This window comes from Netta rufina, assembly GCF_964035555.1.
Source record: "Netta rufina genome assembly, chromosome: 8".
Taxonomy (NCBI): Eukaryota; Metazoa; Chordata; class Aves; order Anseriformes; family Anatidae; genus Netta; species Netta rufina.
Window position 1 is genome coordinate 25,435,369 of NC_140131.1, and position 19,887 is coordinate 25,455,255.

Consider the following 19,887-nt stretch of genomic DNA (forward strand, 5'->3'; position numbering starts at 1 on the left):
GGGTCAAAAGAACATTGCAGATGTTTTCTGGGCGTTAGAAGAGGAAAAAATCATTAACTGAAAGTCACTTCTCCTTCCTTATCCTCCTGAGACCATATTCCCAAGAAATGCTGTAAAGTTGGTTGGTTGCATTTCACATCCCTTTTGGATTTAATTAGGAACTAATGTGTTAGCTTTAATTCCCTTTGAGGCTTTGAATTCCAATGGCAGGCACAGAAACAGGACTAATACTGGGAACTGTGACTTAAGTGGACATTTCTCTGCTTCAGTGCAAGTTAAGAGATTGGTGGAGAGTCCTTTCCACGGCCTGTTGATACATGAAACATTTTAATAAGCACAGGGAAAGGATTAGTTTTACTAAGGGTAATTACAAGCTGTTAGCCACCTATAAAATGCACTTACATTTTATTGTAAAATGCCAGCAATATTTATTTCACTTGTTCTGTGGACTTTTTTCTCTAAAGCTGTCTCAAAGGTCTGCTGAAGGTAGTAGAAAAATCTCTAGTTCTTATTCTAGCAGGATTGCCCCCTGAAAATCATGTTCTTTCTACTGGGAGTTCTGGCTCATAAAGATAAAACACTGGAACCTAAGTTTGCTTTTTTGACTGACAATAGTTATTTTTACTATAAATGCCGTTATTCCCCACTAGTGCCTTTAGCTCTTTTTCTGTCAACACCCTTCCAACATCATCATAAATTATTATTCATTTACTTTGCAGCGCAGGCATAGGCTCCATTCCACTAGGCAAAGTGCAAAGACATGGTGAGAGACAATTCCTGTTTGGAAGAGCTACACTCTAACTGCTTGTGACAAAGGCGAGGAGAAAAGATGCTGGGAGAACGAAAGCTGTTTTCTCTCAGTTAATTTCTAGCTGAAAGTCTGAAACGAGTAGGAAATTTGGTTAAGCTTACACGGAAAGACTGAATAAAGCTATTTGAAGAAAGCTTAGCAAGTAACATGGCAATTCTGAACATGTGCACAGATATATATTAGTCCCTGGGGGAAGAGCCTCCATCCATTACATAAACCTTTTTATCTTGCGTTGGTACTAATTATAAACACTAAGATGTGTTTAATTACAGACCTTATGCTGCCTTTCTGCAAAGGTGTACATTTTGTTGAATTCTAATAAGAAAAAAGAGGTGAAGTGTGCATTTTGAATAGCTGTCCAGTTTTGTCACTCGGTGTGATACAGTGGGTAACACAGCAAGTTTGAATATGCACCTTTATAACCCATCCTGTTTTATATACATATATTCATTATAAATAGCAGTTAGGGAAGAGTTTCTGGTGCAAGACACCAGTCTCATGCAGGTTATATCTGATGAAATTAAAAACCAACCAACCAACCATCAGTCGGATCGTACAAGCTTTATGGATGGACGCTTGAGATGACATTCTGCCTTCCCTGAGGGCAACAGCAAAACTTCCCTGAGGTCAGTGGCTTCCTGAAATACTTGCGTGTTAAATGGCCGGGAAATGCTTTTATTCTATCAGTCGTTTCCCACTGGAAAGTCCTGTATGTTTTACAAACCTCATTCTCAATGTTACCTGTGTTACTATGCAAACATAATAAATTGCTTCCATTGATCCCTCAGGGCTTCGGCACTGCAGAGTACAGCAGTGAGGATGTTGGATATACCCAAGCATGCAGTCGGGTGGGAGGTGGAAATGAAAGTTAAGGTTTAGATTTTGGTATATTTTCTAGACACCATGTCTTCATTTCCTAGGCACCAATGAAGCTAATGGGATTCTGCACATGGATCCATAAATACGGGCATTTATTTTGACTCAAAATGTAACAGATCTGGGTTTGCTTTAATAATTTACTGCAATTTTGTAATAGCAACTCAAGGAGAACACTGTTTGTGGAAGCTATGACTTACTAAAGGAAAGGACAAATTTGACTGATTTTTTTTTTTTTTTTTTTAAAAGAAAATCTGAGATCCAACAGCCAAGGCCCAGGTGTTCAGCTGTGTGAATCAGTATGACTGCACTGAAGTCCCAGCAGCTATGCTGACTTACACTAGCTAAGGATCTGGACCTCAGTGACACCATATATATAGTTTATAGTTTTTATTGGCAAGTACATGTTTATAGACTTTAAGGCAGTTTCTAAACCTGTGTTGTATCGTAAACACTACTGCCTTGGACAAACAGACATAACAATTATTTGGAAGTTGAAAGGCTTTCCCATTTCTGGAAGACTTTCTTTAATATGAGCTTCTGGTTTTCTGTGAAAGAACCTCGTGCATGAAGGGTCATTGCCAGACACCAGCGAGATAATCTCTGCTGTTGCAGAAAAGTAGTAGTCAGGCTCTGGCATTTAGAGCAGGGCAATCAATTAATTTACAAGGTGAAAACTTAGAAATATATAAGGGGAATACTTCCCAGTCACTGCTTAGAGACTCATTGTCACAGAATTCCTGAGGTCCTGACTGGACCTTTAGATAGACAGACGATATGCTAGAGAGAAAAAAAAAGAAAAAAAAAAAAAAAAAGCCTGGAGAACAGTAGCTTGATGCAGCAGGGTGTATGATAGGTATTTGTTATGTAGGAACAGCTGAGGTGAGCAATACAGACATGTACATCGATTGCTAGGTTCTGCAACGGAGTCATTGCCAAAGTGTGCAACTTGAGTGTGGTACAAATTGCTTTACAAGGAATTGGAAATTTCAGGCTCAGCAGCTTGTCATGGAAGTTTCTAACCTGAGGGGCAGTTGTGCTGCCCTCAAGGAACATGGGGAATGCTAGGATTGGGAAATGTGGTTGGAGTGGGAATGCAGGACGTGAACTTGAGGGAGAAAACATCTGGCAAGACAATGAAAAGAAACCAAAAGTGCCCATGGCTTCCAGAAACTTTAACGCTGCTTTTTGTTAAACACTTCTGTGATTTTTCTCGCATATACGGAGGAATAAGAAACAGTGCATTGTATTGGTATCTTTTTGGGACCCTAAATAAAAGGAGGAGTAAAATCTTTCAAGTTACGCCATTTAGAATTTAGAACAAACACTATTCTGATTTTTTTTTTTTTTTTGTGTAAAACAGACACATTCTGTTATTTGTTTGCTGACTACATTGTACTGCCTATTTCTTAGCGCGATCTTGTCGTGGTTTTAGATTCCCTAAGCTCAGTGTTTCTCACACTTCTACATAGTCACAGCTTTCTGCACAGCAATATTGTGAAGTGTTCAGGGCTCTCTGATGGCCCTTAAAACTCAGTTATCAGCCTTCTGGTTTTAGACGTATGATTGCACATTCACTCACCCTAATCTTTAAAAATTATAATATGGATATGAAAAAGAGTATCTCCATTTTCATTAGATCACAGTTCATCGCCACAAAATGGCGAGCAAAATCACCTTTGGAAAGAAAGTACAAAGCAGTTCCAATCCTCAGTGTTTGCTGTCTGAGCTCTAAGAAGATGTGAAGCAAAAAGTAGAAATTGTGTCCAAACTCCTCTCGAATACCTGCATTTACCTGCATTTCTAGCCCCTTCCTGCTTACCATCAGCCAGGTGAATAATCAGAGAGAGAGATACTTTGTCATCCTGTGGAAGACGAGGCAGACAAAGCACCTTCATATCCAGTCTCCATCTTTCCTAAAAAGCCTGCCAGGCTGCTCAGCTCCGCCAGGCAGTAAAGGGGCAGGACTGGTTGTCGTGGTCCCTGCTGCTCTCTGGCAGCGGGCAGTAGCAGATGTCTGGCAAACGCATGTAAGAAGAGAATGGATGGGGTGAAGGCTGTCTCTGAGGATAGCCTCACGGCTTCTGGCAGTCTGGAGCATAAGGATGTCCTGAGCTGGCAGTCATTTTTTCATGTATGGTTTAAATGATTACTTATGGTCTTTCCTCTGAAATCGTTTTTTAAGCCACTCTGTTTGACCTGCACAATATGTCACCAATAGACAAGTGCTGTCATGTGTTTAATTTGTAACTTCTGTCTGCTATCTTTATTTTATGTTTTTACTCTGAATTATTCTTTTATCAATACTAATCAATAAAACGATAGTAAGAATTACCTTTTCTATGACTTCAATGTATCTACTTTCTCCCTTCAATCATCTCATTTACTCATCTTACATATAAGCTGAAGCTTTCCAGCATTTTTCCTCCCATACAAATTTTTGCTTAGCATGAATTTTCCTTTTCATTCCTCCTCGACGTTTTCTAACTCTAGTGATATTTTTTGTTTGTTTTTAATTATCCTGGATAATTTGGTATTACTGGCAAACTTGGTCATCTTATCTGTTTTATCTAGTTTTTATAAAGAGCATGCAAAACAGCCATGGAGACAGCACCGATTGCTGTGAGATTCTGGGAGAAATCTTCCTCCGTTGTGGATATGGATTAGTTATTTCGAGCCTTTGTCCTACCTGAAATCTGTTACTAGCTAAGTATAGGGCCTTTTGTCTTACTGCATGACAGCTTACTTTCTTTAAGAAGCTTTAGTGAAGATTTTGTAAAAAAGACTTTCTGAAATACAGGATCTTATATCATCCAAGCTCACCCTTTCCACATAACTTTCCAAAAACTCTGGCAGGTTTGTGTAGGAATGCCCTGTAGGAATAGCTACCTAAGCAATCAAATAGTTTTTCTAGCTTTATCTTTGCTAAATCCTTCTTTCTTTAAATCACACTCATTGTTTGGCCCTGCAAAGCTACAAGAGCAGGCTTCCTGCTTCTGATGTTTTTGGAAGAAGTTTTACAACAACGTTTTATACCATTACCAACATTTTCCTCAAGTTGCTTTTGGCCTGCCTTTTACAGTTCTACATTTAGCTTGCCAGAGGTTTTACTGTTTTCTGTTTTCTTCATCTGAACACAATATTTTTAAGAGTGCCTTTTTGCTTTTAGTACTATGCTTTACTCTCATGTAGAGCTCTGCTAGTCTTCAGGAGTTGCTCCTTTGATAGATGAAGTGTACTTGCTCAGAGATCCTAATGCAGGTCATTTTCCCTCGGACTCTTCCTCTTAATATGCTTTCGATAAACATCCTTGATGTCGTGCAGTCCTCTTTTCAAAGTTCACTGTTGCTATGTTAGATTTGTCTTTTTCACTTCTACAAGGGTGTTGAATTTGAATATATTGTGATCAAAACTCTAAAATGCTTCTTTGATACAGAATTTCTGAAGAAGGCCTGGTGCCCTGCTTGGTCCAAAGCAGTTCTCCGAGCTCTTCTGAAGAATTGCTCCATTTCATGATTTATGTTGTCTTGAAGTTTAAGTTCTGCATAATATTCTATCATAATATTTATCCAGTCCAGATAGAAGTGATCCCTCTCTTCTCTCCTGCTGTCACAGCCTTTCTAATTTCCCCTGCCATGCCACAGGCAGATGTGCTCGCTTTTTTACTGTTTGTAACAAAGAACCAGGGTAGAGGGAAACGAAGCCTGAAAATTCAGGCTTCAAGGTTTTACAGCAGAACAGTTGCTCCTTTTGATTAATTTCCTGTAGTTTATTGATTTGAAGAGCCTAAAGAATTGTTAACCAGTGAGCTGATATGTTACGCTCTTACCTCTGTGACCCCAAAGACATCTATTCCCATGCTCCGCTGTCCTAGTGAGCTCTGTTGCCTGAAATTTTTAAAGTTTTGAAATCTATATTTTTTTTTTCCTGAGTTTTAAGTTTATTCTGTTAATGAGCACCTCAAGAAGCTAGACATACAGAGGCCTGGATAATAAGGGTAGCAGGAAGCACATTAGGAATCATCTGGGGAATAGCTTTAAACGTCTGAGTTCTTGCTTGACTTATATGTTGTTGCCTAACAGTGCCCAGCCGCTTTTAACGCCAGTAGCTTAGTCCTGGCAGAGACCACAGGTTTCTAGTTCAGTGCTAATCCACCTGTAACACTGCCACTCCAGACAGTATCTTTGTCATCATTCAATATTTTAGATATCCTTGAACCCAGACCGCATTTATAAGTTACACGTATCCATAGAGCTCAACGATCAGAAAAAGACTCACGGAGCCTTCTGAAATTGAATCACAGAATCACAGAATTTCTAGGTTGGAAGAGACCTCAGGATCTTGAGACTGGTATTCAATGGGTTGGTAAGGGCAAGCCTGGTGAAGTGCAGCAGCTGGCAAACAGCGAGGTCTGCCAGTGGTGTTTAGGAAACATCTGTAAATGCGGATCTGTAGTTACCAACTGTTTCACATCGTTGTGTATTTGTTTTGTGAAAGGCAGTAGTAAATTATGCATGTCTGTGTATCACTACACTGTTATTATGGTTGGGCTCAACTACTTGCAGACGGTTAAGGATTATCAGAGTGAACTCCCGAATTAGAATTAGTGGGGACAGCACTGTCTCCCCCATATAGATTGGAGAACTCCCATCTAGTCTATTACTTGGGGAAGTTTTAGTTGACCATTTAGGATTGTTTGGTAATTCACAGGAAAAAGCGGGTCTCTCTCTGCCATCTCCGCATACTCCCTGTACCTCGCGATCCTTCCCTCTGCACTCAGAGCCAGTGCATTCATCAGATCCTAGAGATAAAACCAAAGGATGCTTCAAAATGGGGTGCAGTGAGGTGGTGCGAGCAGCGGTTAAACTGGGGGTGCCAGCAAGTCCTGCAAGACCCCTCTGCCTCCAGAAACATTACCTAGCGGTACCCAGAGGGACCAAACTTGTCAGCAAGACCAGGTACAGGGAATCAGACAGCTGTCCTCCTTTCTTCTGTCTCTGGCCTGTTTGATACCAGGTGTAGAGCATTTGCTGGCAACACCTTCAGAAGTCAGTAGGACTTAGGGACAGAGCCATGTTCTTCCTCCCAAATCCCTAATTCCAGCACGTCTTCATCTGTTTCCTCTGAACCTTTGCTAGCTGGTTAGTCAGCGTCCCTCCGGCCTCCAGGAGAAGCACTTGCCGGAGATAAGCCTGCTCCTTAACAACCCCTAAGGCTAGTCGATCTTCGGGAGCCTTTTCTGCCTTTCTGATTCTGTCTGATGTAAAGGCTCCATTACAGGGAATGCCAGATGAGTTTATTAAAGTGAAATGTGCATTGAAAAGCAAAGAAAAATATCCTTCTGCAAGTAAAGCTTTGTACGGCACAGCTCTGAAGACAATCTTCCATTGTTTGTGGCAGATTCTCGAGTGTTGTCAGAGTACTGCAGAGTATCGTCACTCGGCAAATTCTAAATTAGTGGGTGGACAGCATTTTATTAAAGCTGTTTATATTAAGGGCTCTTTATGAGGGACATGATGACGGGCCAGTTAACTGAAGCAGTGTCTTCAGTTTTAGGCTTTCTGGTTCTCAAGCACCAAAAAGAAAATGGGAGCAGCCCTCCTTTAATGGGAGTAAGGTTGGACTAGAGGAAAGAGGAGATGCTGCAGCAATTGGTAATGGCAGGCTGACGCAGCAGTTGGATTCAGGCAGCTGAAGAGAGGTCAAAATATTATGGGAACGTAGCGATGGTAGCTACAGAGAAATAATAAATGGAGAAAACCAAGGGGAAAATGAAAGTAAGTGCAGTGAGTATAAAAATAGGACTTCATGCAAAAATAAACCAAACCAAATGGAAAAAAAAAAAAAAAAGAACAGCCCGACAAATCAAACCTGTACACTAAGATTAAACAAAGGAAGAGAATGAGAAACCTACTGGAAAAAAAAAAAAAAAAAAGAAAAAGAAAAAAAAAGATAAGTAAAGTCTGGATTATTCTCTTGAATGTACAATGTGGAGAAAGCTTCAAATGCCGTGTAGGATTCCCTCGGCGATTGCTCATTCTCTAAGTGTGAGGTTCTAGAAAATAGCAGTAACTGGATATTATAATAGTAATTGCCTTTATTTGAAAACAAACAAAAAACCACGTAATAATACTCAGTATGTTGCGGTCATCTGCACACCAAACATCATTCCCATGATCGTTTATCCATGAAAAGCCTTTTCCACAGTGCCTGTAGCTGCGCAGAGCCCTCCCGCCGCCCGTTGCTTCCCGGTGCTGCGGGTTGCTGGGCGCTGAGGCGCTGCCTGAGCAGCAGAGCGCCCCTCGGCACGGACGGGCCTTCCCCGGGCACTCGGGCCTGCTCCCTCCAATGGTTCCAAAATCAACGCCATCCCCGGCAGCCCCCCCCCCGCCAGGCCGCGGCCGCAGCCCCCAGGCCCCGGCTCCCGGCGGAGCGAGGAGGAGCCCGGCGGCCGCCCCGCCCCGCCCCGGCTCCCCGCCTGCCTCCCCGCCTCCCTCCCCCGGCCCCGGGGCTGCCGGGATGTGGCGGGGCCCGGCAGGAGCGGCGGGGGGCGGCGAGCAGCGCGGGGCTGCCCGAGGGGCCGGCGGGGAGCCCCGCTAGGCGGCCGGCACGGCGCGGAGCCGCTCGGCTGCAGGTAACGCCGGGGGGGGCCGGGAGGCGGGGGGCGCCGCAAAGCAGCAGCAGGAGGACGAGGAGGCGGCGGCACCGGCACCGGCGGCGCCCCCCCGGGAACCGGGGCCGGGCCGGGGGCTGGGGGCTGCGGCCGGGGAGCGGGGGTCGGGAGCCGGGGCCGCGCCCGCCCGCCGGGAGGCGCTCCCCGCTGCCCCGCTCCGCCGTGGTCCCGCCCCCCGCCGCCTCCTATTGGTCACCGCGGCCCCGTCGCGCAACGCCATTGGGCGTCGCGGCTGTCGCTCCGTCCGCCGGACGGGGCCGCGGCCTGCTGCGGGGTGAGGGGGGCGAGGCGGGCCCGGCCCGCGGGGAGCTGCGCCTCAGGGGGCCCCGGAGCCCCGTCATGGCCACAGCGGTGCCTGCGTGTAGGGGGCGGCATCGCTGCCTCGCTGCTGGCACCCGTCTGGGCCATAAAACTGCGGGCAGGGCACGGCCGAGCCTTAAAGATGTTTTATTTAGGGAGATGGGGTTTTGGGGTAGCTGACTTCGCAAAGCACAAGTGGAGGATGTCAGTGGAAGAGTAGAGATACTGCCTCTCTCCTAAAACATGCTGTTCAACGTACCAATCACTCATTGAAATAAAAAAAAATGTAATAAAAAAGTTGGGGGGGCAAGGAGTTTTATTCAACTGAAATTTTATTCAACTGAAAATCCTCTTTTTGATTGACTTATTCCAGGGTCTAGAAGAATTAGACAAGTTGAATCTCATCCCCACCTTAGATTTTTTTTTTATTTTTTTTTTCCCAAAGAAGGCGAAGATGTACTATTTCGGAGTTGTTCATCCAAAAACTTCTGGATGGATGCGTTTTTCATGCCAGTTCCTCATAAAAAGACAGTCAGAAACAAAGTGTACGAAGTCAGTTGCTGGCCTTACTGTGAGCTGTGGTACCGTCTGAACTGTAAGGCAGAGCAAGGAAGCCCGCACATACTTATCTTTTATTTTTTTGTGTGCAAGAGTTAAGTTGAACGCAGGCAGCCCAGTATATTTGTCCACTGAGATAGTTTGGTGAGGCAATTTGCCCATGCATGCGAAAAATGTGTATTTCATAAGCTTAGGCCAATATCCTGCGTTCACATGAGTGCTGCGCTCGGTTGTGTCACCATCGGTGCCTCGTTGCCGTCTAAAGATTGGCGTTTCTCCAGACATCTGTGCTGAGCTGATGAGTTCGTGTTACCTTGGAAGGTCTCCTGGGAAAAGTCAAGCTGCAATAACCTCTCCTGTACCTCCCAGGGAATCTCCTGATTGCGTGGGGCTTATCCAGGAATCCTTCCTGATCCCCAGGTAGTAGTGCTTGGGAGCAAGCGGGAGGGGGAGATCATCTTATGCAGGTCGATACTGTGCCTGACCGTAGGAGTTTACTGGCTGATTAATTTCCAGAAAATTTCTTCAGTTTAGCTACGTTGCATGTGCTGTGCCACAGAGATGAAAATAACTGCCCAAAATTGCAAAGCGGTGATAAGAACAGCCTGTAGAGCACTCCTTCGCTGTGTTTGTCATGATTTGAACCCTGCTGACCACATGGGAAGTAATTTAGCCCTGCAGGATGCAGTACAATATCGCTACCTGGCGCCTTTTTAATACAGTGTTAAAGGGATTCTTTTTGTCTGGTTAGTTTAAAAAAACAACCAACCAAAAACAAAAAATGAAGAGAAGTAATCCTGTTAAAATGAGTTGCTTCTCCAGTGAAGATAATCCTGTGTGTCTGTCTCTGGAATGTGGGACGTAACCGGGATTCAGTCATTTCTGCAGCTAAAAAATACTCCGTGTATTTCAAGGGCAGTTATTACCTACTGGGCCAGCAGAGCACACGTGCTTATGTAAGGGGCTTTGTTAGGAAATTTGAAACAAGATCCCGAACAGAGGAATTTGTAAGAAAATGGTATAAATGTACAGGTTAGATTCTTGCTGTACGTAGTTTAATCTTGTGGTACTAGTGACTTCTCATTATTGATTATAGGTGACAATTTAAATAGACTGTTTACTTCATCTGGCATTTGGGAGCTTGCATTCGAGTCTCTTTGCTTTAGTCTGCTAGGGCCGATTTATAACAAAGTTATTACGGTTACATTTAGTAGCGAGGTTTGTGTTGGACCAGATTAATTTACAATGTCGTCAGAGTACATGTGCAGCTTGTAGATTAGGTACTTGCTGAAGTCTTTGGGGAAATCTGAGGTAGGTGTTGCAAAGCATTGAAGAGCCAGTCTCTTTCAGTTCATTTTAACGTTCTGCTGTCCGTATGCAAGGCTTGCGAAGCTACTGATTCCTTGAAAACCAGAAGGCAAAAGTATCACAGGTGAACTTAAAGTTCATTCTAAAATAAGTAGAAACTTGCAGTGGGAAAATGCATAGCATTCTGTCCTGCAGAGGCCCTTCTTCTGTACCCTTTTCTTCCTCATCTGAGAGCAGATCCAAAAAAGGAGTTGTCTTTGCAGCAGTAAATTTCCAGCACTTGCCCTGAGTGAGATTCAGAACTGTGAGCTAGGTGCGTGGGCTGCTTCTGAAGCTCGTGGAGATAATTAGGACTTAAGAGCCGGAGCAGTGAGCAGCCTGCACACCCTGCACATGTACAATTAGTCATTGAGGATACTCCAAAATGAGAAATGGATCTGGCAGGTTTTAGCCAGTGGTGGTTTAGTGTAAAGCACAGAAACAGCTGTGAACTTGAGTGTTGGCTTCCTTCTGAAGCGAGTGTGCTGGCTGCTGCCTGCCTTGCTTCTGGGCCCGAGGATCCTGCAGCACTCACCACAGTCATGCATAGTTGCAGGATTCAAAGGTAATGCTAGTGAGGAGATGAGAAAAAAGTAGTTGAATGTGTCCCATAGTTCTTCTCTGATTCTATATAATACTTTGTTCATTTCATCATCTCAGGGGTAGCTCAGGTTTTAAGTTCTATGCTACAGGTAAGAGCAGGTTCTTTCTCCAGCCTGCAAATGGCAAATGATACTGGAGCATGATACCACAAAGTGTTATCTTGTATTGGTTTCGAAGATACTTAGACACTTCTTGTAAGAATTTTATGGAATTTATTGTTAAATACCTGTTCCTCTTCACTTGTAATGGTGCAGGCATTACCAGCTGTGGCTGGGTGCAGTCGTGTTCAGCCAGACACCTGAACGGGATGGCTTTCCCCTGTGCCTAGCAGCAATGGTTTGTCTGACAATGGTTCCAGCCTCTTCTTTGTCCCGAGTCTTTTTAAACTCCGATGTGAAACTCGGTTGCACTTTTACTAAATCTCTTCAGCATCTCTTTATGGCTAATGTATTTTCACATACGCATTTAAAACCATCCCTTTGCTATGGAAAGGGTTCCTCTTCGCCTTGCCCACCTGTCGGAGTGGGGTGGTTTTGGGGTTGTAAGGGTTTCCAAATCACATCTTGGCTTCCTTTCTTCTGAACATCTTAACTACTTTATTATTATTATTATTATTATTTTGATTGTTAATGTGGTCATTTATTTTATCTCCTCTTCGTACTTACCTGTACAGGGTTTTGGTGACAAAACTTGGCTTTGCCTGGAATAGTCTCTACACTATGTTGCCTCTTGCCTTTCTGTCATAGCTGTTTTGAATTTAAATACTTTTTATCACCCCTGCCTAAGGATGAAGTAAAACAATAAGTGGCAAGCTCATGTAATAGTGCACCATTGCCAGAAGGGAGACGTTCAGTTTTTTAGTTCAGTACAGTGTGTAGATGCGATACGTGAATCGTGATCATGTCACAGGGAGAAGTTTAGCAGGGAGTGAAGTATAGCCTTTGTAACTGGCTACACGGGATGGAGAAATGGCTATCAAATTTATTTCCAGGTGAATAGAAGCTAAACGAAAATGGAGAAGGATCCTGATGCCCAAATGGTTTCACGCCTTTTCTTCTCCAGTTTGCATGAGATAGCTAACAAAGGGCTGAAAAAAGCAAGTCAGTGCATGTACAACCCTTTGGGAGCATCTGGAAAGATAAGCTATCTACTTGAGTGACAAATGAAATGGAGATGTAACCAAAACAATACTCCTGAAATTGTGCGAATGAATGAAGAGGAAGAGAAATAGATCTGTGAATTGTGGACTTTCATTTTCTATTTAGGCAGTGTTGACAGTAAATGGGCCCTTAGTAGTTGGGAAATGACAGTGGCTGGCACCTGTGTTTTCAGGGTCGGAATAAAAAGCGTGCCTGATAAATCTGGATGGATGATAAAATGAACTGTAAGTGTATTTCTTTATTTCTTTTTGTAAGTAATTCTGTTTGTTTATGGTTATTTCTGCTCTTGTTGAAAGCAACACTTAACCCACCTTAATTATCCGTGCCTTTTCAGCCTTTTTGGCCTTTTCTGTAGAGCTTCGAGTAGACAGACAGCCCAGGAGTAGGGAACGTGGACAGAAGCTGTTTTTAAAAACACGAACGCGACAGGATTAGTAATTGCCATATAGATAGATAATAGCTACTTTTTGATCAACAAATGCTGAGAATTTGTCTTGTCTACCTTCAAGGTTGTCCCTACAGAACTGCCATCCTACAGGGAGTATTCGTCTGGTAGCATGGTAAAATATTAAACATTTTTGGAAGCACCTAAATTAAGGCTAATCCTACTTCTGCATATATGTAGATATTCAATCATTTTTACCACTTAGAAGTTGCAAATACTTTTTTTTTCTCCAGTATGGGTGCTTCTGGAGACAACTTCACAAGCAAATATGTATTTGCTTCATATTTGAGATTTTTTTTTAAAATGTGAAGCAAATACTTATTTTTTTACCAGTTAGCAAATAATAATCATTCTGCATATACAAACATTTATATATATACGCATGATTTATAAATATATATGTAGAAGTGTAGGTGTGTGCATATTTATATACTGTTTTACATATATATATGCATACGTTATCTACACACACACTGTGTATATAATATACACTAATTGGGGTAATTTACAAATTTTACCGTGCTAATCATTAACTTGGCCTTTCAGTCTTGAGTTTGCTTTATCCTTTGCCAATTAAGGTCTTGATTGTCTTGGCAGAGATCGAGTGAGTATGAACTTAAATGCATTTTGCTTTATTAATGCAGATATCAAACTCCAATGTTTAGGGAGCGAGAAAAAATGAAGTAGTGTGTTAATTATTTGGCATACATCAAATATTTGTTCATCAAGTGAATGAGAAGTTTAAACAATCAGCCCCATTGCAATAGACTTTAAATTAAATAAGTAATGTTTTAGTGAGTACACTGCGGATTGTGTTTTTATCATAACAGCGGACCAATAAAAAGTTCAGTGTATTTGAGAAACCAGCAGCGTGGGCTGGGCCAGGACAACGGAAAGGGCAGGTGAGTGGTGGTCGAATTGTTTGTTGTAAACTATTACACTTGCTTTTGTATAGAAAATGATTTGGGGCTGGAACTAGGTGACCTTTAAGGTCCCTTCTAACCTGAGCCATTCTATGAACGTGTGAAAAAGATCCTGGGGAGAATTAGGGTTAACTGTGTGTATACGTGGGGGTCAATGTTGTGGGTTGGAAAACTTACTGTTTGCTGAAGCTGCCTACTCTAAGGTGTGACTTAGTCTAGAAGCCTACTTGGTTTATTTCAAGTATTGTCTGTAACGTGGGTTTCCAGGTACTCATTTGGAATATTTTGGCCTTTGAAGAGAGATTGCAGAGTCCTCGGATGTGGGACTGGCTGCCCAGTGGGAATGGAGGAGCCTGGTGTGAGGAGCTCCATAGACTACGTGTGTCTTGCTGTCCTCTGGTTCTTCGGGGTCCCATGGTGGGAGTAAAGCCGAGGCACCGCCTCTTAATGCTACTGCACCTGGTTCTTCTGGTGCTGAAATTAATACTGAAAGTGCTTTTTGTTCCGGGGAAAGCCCTGGGCTTTGTTTCAGAGAGGGGCTGTTGTATCGCGTGTGAATCTGGACGGGTGTCAGTGCCCTGGTACAGGGTGTTGCAACGTTTGGCTGCTGTCCAGGAGTTCGGGAGCAGGAAGCAGGAGATGCTGCTTTGGTTGTGTTTTGCTCATAAACCTTAAGCGTGACCAGCCACAGCCCAACTGCATTGATTGACTTTTTTTTTTTTTTTTTTAATGTTTAAAGTGTTTTGGCATATCTGATACTTTCTAATGTTGTTTTTTAAGCAGAGCGTGTAACTCTGTGACTAGACGGTGTTGTAATTTGTGAATTTCTAATCAGATATCATTTTAGTTATCTACTTTGCTCAGGAATAATTTACTGAAAAGATGCTGTGTATGTCTTTGGAAAACTTGTTTTCCAGTTGGAGTCCCTTGCCATTCATGTGCAATACACCATATTAATTATGAGTCTTTGAATCCCAGTGGTATAGAGGCAGATGAATAACTTCTTGAAATGTATTTTAGCACAGATGAGTTGAGTTTCATCTTTCCAGTCACATTTGGGGAGAAAAGAGGAGAAAAAACAACAGCACGGTTTGCAGTAAGAGAGTAGTTTTAGGCAAACTGCTGGGGGCATTTTCTTAATTGTGTCTTTTGGAGGTACTCAGGTACAACAAGTGTATGAAGGCTTTGGATATGTTGGAAATCTAAGAGCAACTTCTGAGGTCCTGCGTGCAGGTTGCTGTTCTCCAAGGATTTGGTTATCCACTAAAAATACCATGTATGAAGCTGAAGGGACTTTCACTTTACAAGGACAGCATTTCTGATATGACATCAAAACATATGTTTGACTTGTTCAGTGTCAGAGCATAAGGGAAAAATGTATTTTTAATACTGAGTAAGTATAGTAGATCTAGTTTGCTGGTTGGTTTACAATATTGGACGTGACTTCAGACTGCCTGGTTCTTTGAAGCTGTGCTGTGACTTACCATGATGTGCGTGATGAGGTCGCAGCCCTGGGTTCACGGCTGCTGACGTTCTCCTGCTTCATGCAGAATCTTCCCCCAGCACATTTTAAGACAGAGGGCTGCTGATACTCCTCCTGAAAACTTGTCCCCTCAGCTGCAGCCTGCACGCTTGCTGGCAGCGTGAAGTGGGTGCTGAGGGAAGGGGAGTGCTGCTGACCTGAAGAAGTGTGGGCCAGGCTTGGCCAGCAAGCTGGCTGCCTCCAAACAACTTGGAAGAGAAGAAGCACGGCTGGGAAGGCAGTAAGTCTTTTATAAATCAGCGGGATGCCTGCTGCTTAACCTGCAGGCATCAGGCTTAAGGGCCAAGCTCTTACTGTTGTGGTAGTAGAGGAAAAAAAGGGTCTGAGGTTTGTCTCCTGCCAAAAGGTGTGTGCCTTGGGTCGGGGAGCGGAGAGGTGCTGTGAAGTCAGGGCAGAACCAGCATCACGCCGTCAGAGCTGGGCTCCCCCAGGGAAGCTTTTGTGGTCACCAGCGGGGCGGTGGCTGGGTGACTGGGAGTTACTTCCTGGTCTGGGTGCTCAGGAGGGCCTTGGAAATGTAAGCCATTGTTTCCAGAGCACAGGTTTTTAGTTTTAACCCGGGTGACTAATTTAGGAATCTACGATTCGTCATTTAAAATGCTCGTTAAATGCTAAAGATTGACACCAAAAACAAAGTAATATAAAGGGTGTTAAATGGAGGATTGTTTATGGAGGGCCTTGGCTCCAGCCTAAATAAAATAATATAATAGTTATAATAGAAACTAAAAATACCTGCCTTTATTGACAGTGTAATCCAGAAGTAAACATAGGACATTCCGTCCTCTTTGAAAAGGCAGTAAAGCAGCCCGGTGCCTGATCAGCATGTTCTCAGAGCACATTCATGTTCCTCTGTGATAGCTGTTGTGTGGAATAGTTCAATTCATGTTCTGCAGGAACAAAAACCTAAGATTGTCAGCAGAACAGCAGCATTCAGTTATCCTTAAGTATATATTTGTTGTTGTTGTGAAGTTTAGCTGTTGTTTCTTCTTTGATTACCGAATGTCTCCAGTTAAGGTCCCAAATTAACCGATAATATTATATAGCATGTAGCTAGAGGAACCCTAGCTACTGTTGAGGCTATTAATGATGCTTTCTACAGAGAAGTATTGTATTCCTGTGTTGCTGTAGAATTGCTGTCTGTTAAAACAAAAACATCATTGCCTGAATCCTGTGAAATATGTTCCGAAGTAGATGGTTTAGGAACTTCAAGCTATGAAAAAAACATCTGCAAAAAAAAGGTATTTCAAAATGTATTCTGGTGAAATAGCTCGTCAATAGCTTGTTAATGGGCCTGAGGAAAGCCAGGCGAAGGCAGGGTTTTGGTATACAGCAGGATGTAAGTACCTTACATCTGGTTTGTTTCTGGCTGCTGAAGTGGAAGGGTAGAGCATATTTGTGCCTTCCTGCTACTACAGTTATTATCTTCCTGCAGTTCTTTGTTTAATTTCCCAGGAACTCCAGGGTATTTTTTAAACTCAAATTTCTGTCTTGGTCTCTTTCTTTGTCTTACCTGCGCTGTTTCCCAGCCAGTACTCGTTCATTTCAGTCTCAGTCAGGTTTCCCTGTCATGGCTGTGAGTCTCTTCATTGTGCTGCATGCCATTCAGCAGTGCTCCGTGTCCCACACGCTGGGTGTACACGCATCTCAGGTGGGTGTCTCTGCATTTCTAGACTTTTGTTTAAAAATCGGAAGCACTGATTATGGGACTTGACCTTCCTGTCGGGGTATCCAAATGAGCAATTGCAATTTGGGCTACTTTGTGTTTTTGCATAATCTAATTCACTGCTGAGGATTTAGCTTCCTTTTCTTGTCTGTAGAGTCAATGCATGGAGCAAATAGTGTCAATTAAGGAAGTGGTTCTGCAATTGCAATTTCAAATGAAAAATGGGTCATCTTGCTTGTGTACCCTGGTACTTTATCCTGCATCCCTAATTTGCAGGTGGCCCACTGTTTTGATCAACTAAAAGGACAAGTGTTTAAAGCATTAGTTATTAACCAAAAATCTTGTACGTGCAACCACAACTGAAGTATAAGCAAGAAGAAGAATTAGCAACCATAACTGAGGTATAAGACTCAGCGTATGTGCTTGTGTTCCTGTAACCAGTCCTTGCTGTTGCATGCAGCTTGGTTTTCATTATTCAGAAGTATTAGTCATAGTTGGCACTTCGGGTGCTGCTGTAGTTTCACCTCTTGCTTCCTCTTGTCGGTTTTCCATGAACCAAGGTATTTAATAGTGGTGGATTTGCAGAAGGAGGTCATTGTATGAGCTGTTTCAAGAGGAGAAAGACAAGTTACATCTAGATGCAGTGTTACACGTTAGATTGAAATGCAACTTGTATTTAACAAGTGCAATTTAACAATATTAACCAAGTGATGACTCTTGGGCAGTATTCTTAGTGCCTTTTTACCCATACATTAGATTGTGAAAAATGCTTTTAAATTTAAATTCAGACAACAATTATCACTCTTCCTAGGATAAGTATTACACCACTTATTTTGACCTCTGGAATTTATTATCAAGGCTAAAGGCGTGCCTCACTGTGCAAACAGTCTTCAAGCAGCAGAATCTAATTCTTGCTTATGTTGACACAGTACAAAAGATTCATTTTGCATCCCTGGCATTTTGTATGATCAAAATGCCAAATTACTCTAAAATATGAATCTATCATGCAGTCTTCAAAGATAAAAACAAGTAAAAACATAATAAAAGAACTTCCATAAAAGGACAGAAAATACAGGTCTCTACCTTTCGTCTGCAAAAGCAACAACAAACCCCCAAGTTGATAAATCTTCCGTGTTTCACATGGTAGAGCAGATAGAGCATATTTGTTTCCTCTTCAGTTTTCTTTATTTCATTATAAAAGTGAGCTGCTGGCAGCGATAATGGTATGACTTATCCTCTTACTCCCATTTGACCAAATCAAAAAGGGAAAAAAAAATAGACATCAGATAACCAAGCACTTGCAGCTGGTGCCTCTGACCATCCAGAAGAGTGCGTTATGTAGTTCCTGAGCTGCATCACCACGCATTGTCTGAACATCACAGCTGAGATTTCCGTGGTCTTTAAAGAACAGTAAGAAATGAACAGAAAAAAATCCTTGAGATCCTCCAGAAGTTGTCTGAAGCAGTGACAACAATATAGACCTCTCCGAATCCAGCTGGAGAACTTAGGTGCAGTCTTGTGACAACAGTTTGATATATATAATTATTTTTTCAATGCAGTTGTGTTAGGGTTTGCTGCCTTTGTCAGGGAGGCTGTATAGGAGATGCTATCGAACCTGCAAGCAGGTGTCGATATTGGCATCCTGCAGCTGGCTGGAAGGTTGCCAGTGAGCCTGGCACGCCGTGCACCTGCCAGCTGTTTTCACCTTTTGCACTAATACTATCAGAAGTCTTTGCAGTTTCTGCCTGGTTTTCTTTGCCTCTTGCCTCAGTTTGATCACTTACTTATTTGCTGTTGACATTCCTGAAATTGCTTTTTTGGAGCCTTATTATTTTTGGATTAATTACAGCTAACAGACAAAGCAGCAGAAGCCCCGGGATGTGTGCTTTACAGAGGGATGCCAAGGATAGGCAGGGGAAGTTGTCGAGCCCCTCGCTTGCTCTGGAGGGTGGCAGGGGTTTGGGGCTAGGAATGGTTGATGGTACAAGAGGGGCTTGGGATGTCTGCTTTGAATGGAGGAGTGAGAGCGGATCGGTGCGGGTTTGTTTCGTGGAGCCCGGCGCTGTTCAGTGCTAGGGCAGAGTTTTGAGAACTCCACATGGCTGCTCTGCGATTATTTGATTGGAAAGTAGTGTTAAGGCAGTGATGCTGTAAGGGTGATGTTACCATGAACACAGGCTATTTGTTAGCATCTCTTAAATATTTTGCAATGGGCTTTTTTATTAAAAAAAAAAAAAAAAGTCTAAGGTTTACTACTTTCTCTTTGGAGCTATTTCAACACTTTTAATATTGTCTGAAGGAATTACTGAGATTTATTCTGTGTGTACGTTTTACCAGGTGAATGCTTTTATGATAGTTCGAATGCTTTTGTGTTGAACTTTCCTAATGGTGAAGTTTTAAGTTATCAGGAGGAGCGTGTGCTATTTCAAACTGTCTGTAGAGCGTGAAGGCTTTGGAGCAAGAAGTAAATATATGAGTAAGTAAAATACAGAAAAGCTGGCATAGTTTCCCAGTCGGCGACGTGACTTGTTCTTCTGCAGGCCTTGCCAGGTTTCACCAGGTTACAGTTGGGGACAGAGGCTTCGTGTTCGTGTGTGTGCTGAAAGGGTTGTTCAGGTAAACCTGGATTGCTTTGTTCATGGCCAGGGCTGCTGGGGAGCTCTGTTTGCACCTGAGCAGGGATGGCACCGCGCTCCTCGCCGGCACCAGCAAAACCGGGTGCTGCACCTGCTCCTCCGCCCCTAAAACCCACAGACAAATTTCTGTGGCGCAGTCAGTCTGTGTGCAGCAGTTGGAGCTCCTCTGCTGCGTCCCTTCTGCCTGCAGGCCTGGGGTGCTGGCCCGCGGGCACGTACGGGGTTTATTTTACAAGCGCCCGGTGCCTCGAAGAGCCATGCGGCTGTATCGGGTAGAGCCGTGTGGCTCAAGTCTTCCACGTGTTGAAAGCACATCCAGGAGGTTTGGATATATTCATGGTGATTTAGT

General features: G+C 43.1%; 1 protein-coding gene across 1 annotated transcript in view; it reads left to right on the plus strand.

The window, feature by feature from the left end:
- The first annotated feature begins 8,187 nt into the window (after positions 1–8,187).
- Positions 8,188–19,887, plus strand: part of NEK7 (NIMA related kinase 7) — a 66,360-nt gene continuing 54,660 nt past the window's right edge. Inside the window, exon 1 of the mRNA XM_084290791.1 lies at positions 8,188–8,321. The gene's annotated coding sequence lies outside the window, so the exon portion shown is untranslated. The remainder of the gene's footprint in view (positions 8,322–19,887) is intronic.